This window comes from Mesoplodon mirus, assembly GCF_964341445.2.
Source record: "Mesoplodon mirus genome assembly, chromosome: 20".
Taxonomy (NCBI): domain Eukaryota; kingdom Metazoa; phylum Chordata; class Mammalia; order Artiodactyla; family Ziphiidae; genus Mesoplodon; species Mesoplodon mirus.
The window spans coordinates 30,676,252-30,682,511 of NC_138996.1; positions in this window are offsets into that span (position 1 = coordinate 30,676,252).

Here is a 6,260-nt window from a genome sequence, read left to right on the forward strand (position 1 = left end):
CAATTTAGTGAGATCATCTACAAAACATGTAAAATATGACAAAGATAGTAATCATGAAGAGAGTAAAAATGCAGGATTGTTAAAATGCGTCTGAAATTAAGTGATCAGCAACTTAAAGTAATCACACATGTATATTACTATATCTAACCTCATGGTAATGATAAACCCTAAATCTATCATGCTACACAAAGATACAAAGAACAGAGGAAATCTAAACACTAAAGACAGTCATCAAATCACAAAGAACAAAAGGAATTTTAAAAACTACAAAAACAACCCCAAAACAATTAACAAAATGGCAGTAAGTACATAACGTATCAATAGCTACTTTAATGTAAATGGACTAAGTACTCCAATAAGACAGAGTGACTGAATGGATACAAAAGCAAAATCTGTATATATGCTGCCTACAAGAGACTCACTTCGGACCTAAACATACAGACTGAAAGTGAGGGGACGGAAAGTGGTATTCCATGCACGTGGAAATCTAAACAAAGCTTAGGTAGCAATACTTATCAGACAAAAGAGACTTCAAAACGAAGACTGTTACAAGAAACAAAGAAGGACATTATATAATGCTCAAGGGGTCAATCCTAGAAGATACAACTGTTGTAAATATATATGCACCCAACATAGGAACACCTAAATATATAAGGCAAGCATTTACATAAAGGGAGAGACTGAGAGCAGCACAGTAACAGTGGGGGACTTTTTAACACCACTTACAATCAGTGGGCAGATCATCCAGATAGAAAATTCAGTAAGGAAACACTGGCCTTAAATGACACATTAGTTCAGATGGACTTGATATATACATATTTAGAATATCCCCAAAACAGAATACAGTTAAGTCTCCTACATATGAACCTTCAAGATGTGAACTTTTAAAGATGCAAACATACACTCGCATGTCCAATCACATAAGTTAGTTCACACGTCTGGCACACATTGTCACGTGCGTGCATCCTCTACAAGTGGCTGTGCTTTTGTGTAGTTTGCTATACAGTATAGAGTACAGTAGGTACAGTATCTTTATTTCAAGCCCAGGATGTCCGGAAGCAAGTGTAAAAGCAGTGGTGATGTAGCTGGTACTGCTAAGAAGCGCCAAGCGATAACAACTGAAACAGAAGTGAAAACAATTGAGAGAGTGGAGCAACAAGAGAAAGAAGAAGTAAGTGAAGAACCAAAGAGATTCACGATGAAGGAAATGGCACGGGGACTTCATGTGAGGAGGCACTGTTAGTTTTGGAGGCACAGGACCCGAACGCAGAACGGTACACAAAGGTTGCAGCCGCTGTTCAGAATGTAATTCTGTGCCACCGTGTCATCTATGATGAGAAAAAAAGAGCTACTACCCAGACATCACTGGGTCGTTTTTTCAAGAGGGCAGACAGCATTGAATCCAGCAAGGAACCAGAACCTGTGCCATCAACGTCAGGGGTGAGTGACACTGCAGCTTGCCCTCCGTCTCCTATTGCTGAGGATCCTTCAGCTCTACCATCTCCCTTCTCCAGTCAGTAACTCTTCTTGCCTGTTCACTTGATGCCAGCCCCTGTGTGCCAGCTGTTGTAACGTACTACTGTACTTTTCAAGGTATTGTACTGTTAAAAATGAAAACAGTTTTAATCTTGTTTGTTTTTATGTATTATTTGTGTGAAAAGTATTGTAAACCTATTACAGTACAGTACTATATAGCTAACTGTGTTAGTTGGGTACCTAGGCTAACTTTGTTGGACTTACAAATCGAACCTACAAATGCACTCTCGGAACAGAACTCATTCATATGTAGGGAACTCACTGTACACATTCTTTTCAAGTGCACATGAAACATTCTCCAGGATAGATCACATGCTAGGCCTCAATACAAACCTCAGTAAGTAAGAAAATTGAAATAATATCAAGGATCTTTTCCGACCACAATGCTATGAGGCTAGAAATCAACAAGAAAACTGCAAAAAGCAAAAACACATGGAGCCTAAATAATATGCTACTAAACAACCAATGGGTCATTGAAGAAGTCAAAGAAAAAATTAAAAAAATACCTGGAGACAAATGAAAAAAACACAATATCCAAAAATCTATGGGATGCAGCAAAGGCAGTTCTAAGAAGGAAGTTTTAGGGATACAAGTTTACCTCAGGAATCAAGAGAAATCTCTAACAATCTAACTTGACACCCAAAGGAACTAGAAAAAGAATAAACAAAACCCACATTTAGAAGGAAAGAAATCTTGAAGATCAGAGCAGATATAAATGAAAAAGAATAAAAAACAGAAAAGATCAATGAAACAAAGAGCTGGTTTTTTGAACAGAGAAACAAAATAGATAAGCCTTTGCCCAGACGCAATCAAGAAAAAAGGTAGAGGGCCCAATCAATAAAAATCAGAAGTGAAAAAGAAGTTACAACCGGCACCACCGAAATACAAAGGATCAGAAGGAGACTACTATGAGCAACTACACACCAGTGACGTGGGCAAACTAGAGGGAATGGACAAGTTCTTAGAAATGTACAAAATCTTGAGACTGAACCAGGAAGAAACAAAGTATGAACAGACCAATTACCAGTGGCGAAATTGAATGAGTAATTTAAAAACTCCCAAAAAGCAAAAGTCCAGGACCAGATGGCTTCACAGGTGAATTCCACTGGACTTTCAGAGAAGAGTTAATACCTACCCTTCTGAAATCATTCCAAAAAACTGCAAAGGAACACTTCTGAACTCATTCTGAGGCCACCGTCACCCTGATACCAAAACCAGACAAATCAAAGAAAAAAAAAAGTTACAGGCCAGTAACACTGATGAACATATATGCAAAAATCCTCAGTGAATTAGCAGCTGAATCCAGGAATACATTAAAAGGATCCTACATCATGATCAAGCAGGGATATAAGGATGGTTCAATATCCACAAATCAATGTGATACACCACATTAACAAGTTGAATTAAACCCATATTATTACCTCAATAGATGCAGAAAAAGCTTTTGACAAAATTCAACAGCCATTTATGATAAAGCCTCAAAGTGGGTATAGAGGAAACATACCTTGACATAAAGGCCACACAAATAAGCCCACAGCTAACATACTCAATGGTGAAAAGCTGAGACATTTCTTCTAAGATCAGGAAAAAGACAAGGATGTCCTCTCTTGCCACTTTTATTTATTATAGTTTTGGAAGTCCTAGCCACAGCAATCAGAGAAAAAAACAATAAAAGGGATCCAAATTGGGGAAGAAATAAAACTGTCATGTTTCCAGGTGGCATGATACCACACATAGAAAATCCTAAAGACGCCAGTAGAAAACTACTAGAGCTCAATGAATTTGGTAAGGTTGCAGGATACCAAATTAATATACAGAAACCTGTTGTATTTCTGTACACCGACAAGCTTATCAGATGATGGTACAGACAAGCAGACACGAACACAGTGGCTCTTCAAGCAATTCTGTGTAACCATGTTGGAGACACTGGATTTATTATATCAATAGCATGATTTCTGTTTAATTTACATGCATGAGATCCGCAACAAATCTTCATACTTGACTTCAGCCACTCAAACCTACCTTTAATAGGACTTGTACTAGCTGCAGCTGGAACATCCACCCAATTTGGTCTCTGCCCTTGACTCCCTCAGCAAGAGAAGGTGCTACCCGTTTCAGCCTTCCTCCCTCAAGCACAATAGCTGTAGCAGGTATTTTCCTACTCATCCGCTTCTACAGACCTTTAACAGAAAATAATGAGCTGATTCAGACAATATCATTATGCTTAGGGTTAGTGTTAGCCCACTAAAGTACTTTAGTACTACATTATTTACAGCAATATGCGCTCTTACCCAAAAGGATACTTAAAAAATTGTCACTTTCTCCACTTCAAGCCAGTTAGGCCTTATAATGGTAACAACCGGTATTAACCAGCCTTATCTAACATTCCTCCATATCTGCACACACACCTGTTTTAAGGCCATATTATTTATATGCTCTGAGTCTACTACTCACAGCCTAAACGATGAACAAGACATTCGAAAAATAGGGGGCCTAATCAAAGCAATACCCTTTACTACAACAGCCCTCATTATCAGAAGCCTCGCCCTAACAGGAATACCTTTCTGTACTGGATTTTATCCTAAAGACCTAATTATCGAGCCTGCTAATACGTCTTATACCAGCGGCTGAGCCCTGCTAATAACCCTAATCACCACATCCCTCACAGCTGTTCACAGTACTCACATTATCTTCTTTGCATTATTGGGACAACCTCGCTTTCCCACCTAAACTTCCATGAGTGAAAGTAACCCCTTCCTAGTCTATTCTATCAAACGCTTACTGACCGGGAGCGCTTCGTGGGGTTTATCACCTCCAACAATCCTCCTCCGGTAACAGTCCCTCAAATACCTACACCTACTTCATAAAACAGCTGCCCTTGCTGTAACTATCCTCAGCTTGACTCTAGCCCTCGAACTTAATCTTACTTCTCAAAACTTAAAATGTTAAGTATTTCTCAGACATCTTCACATTTTCCAACCCCTCAGGGTACTTTCCCACTCACACACCATCTTCCACCCTACTGAAACCCGTCAACAAGCTAAAAATCAGCATCTTCTCTCCAAGACTTAATTTGACCAGAAAGCATTTTACCAAAACCCACCTCCCTTATTCAAATAAAATTCTCTACATTAGGATCAGAACAAAAAGGCCTAATCAAGCTATATCCCCTCTCACTCCTCATTACCCTCGCCCTGAGCACGATTCTAGTTACGAGTAACCTGTATAATAACCCCAACACCAAGAAGCAGTGATCAACCAGTAACAATTGCCAGTCAAGAAGCGCAGCTGTACAACGCTGCAATTCCCACAGCCTCTTCCCTAAAAAACCAGACTCACCACCTGTATCATAAATTACTCAATCCCCTAGCCCACTAAACTTAAGAACAGTTTCTACCTCCTCATCTTTTAAAACATAAAACACCACTAAAAACTCTATTATTAAGCCTGAAAGAAATATACCCAAGACACTCTTATTAAGAACCCACACGTCTGGGTACTGGGTACTATTCAGTAGTTATAGCTGTCGTATTACCAAACACTACCAACATCCCCCCTAAACAAATCAAAAATACCATTAATTTTCAGCCAGTTAAGCCAACTGTGCTCTTTTCCCCGTGGGGGCCCAGTGTACAATGGCTGCAAACAGCAGCCTCCTCAGTGGTATGTGCAGCCTGTTGCCTGTACGGGTTGCCCTCAGGGACACTGGATTCGGCCCTTTCCAGTGGACACTCGTGACTGGCATGCTGTCCCCAGTCTAGGCTGCAGACAGGTATGCGAGGTGCCCTTGGAGAGCTCCAAAACACAGTGGCCAGGGTCCACGATGGCCAAGTCATCATGCGCACCCACACCAAACGCAGGACAAGGAGCCTGTGACTGAGGCCCTCTGCAGGGCCAAGTCCAAGTGCTCTGGCCTCCAGAAGATCTACGTCTCCACGAAGTGAGGACTTACTAAGTTTAATGCGGATGAAGTTGATGCCATGGTGGCAGAAAAGTGGCTCATCCTGGATGGCTGTGGGGTAAAATACAGCCCTAGTCGTGGCCCCTGGACACGTGGCGGGCCCTGCGCTCAGGAGGGCCTTGGTGCCGTCCCCTCCTTACTCGGGCGCACCAATACATCCTACTTTCCTGCCTTTTTAAAAAAAGAAAACACCATTAAATCTACAAAGGAACCACCAAACGTCAACACAGTCCCACAAGCAGCACCCCCCCCAGGCAGTCCACGCCCTCCGGAGACAGGGGAAGGTTCGAAAGGAGACCCCAGAAAGTCACACAGGACCCAAACTAAATACGGTGTCTCCTCATTCTTACACGGAATCGAACCATGGCCAAGAACGTGCAGAATCATCGCTGTTATTCAACTATAAGAACACTGGTGACCAACGTCCGAAAATCACACCCATGAAGAAAATCACCAACAGGGCACTCACTGACATTCCAGCCTCATCAAACATTTCATCATGATGACATCTTGGCTATCTGTGATTTTACAAATCTTAGCAGGCTTGTTCCTAGCAATACATCGCCCGTCAGACACACTAACTGCTTTCTGGTCAGTGACACCCACATGCTGTAAATCACAGATGAATCTTTCGGTATGTACATGCAAACGGAGCTTCCGTATTCTTTATTTGCCTACATATTCATGTAGGACGTGGGCTATATTATGGGTCCTGTGCTTTTCTAGAAACATGAAAGATCGGAATTAGCCTATTTACAGTTAA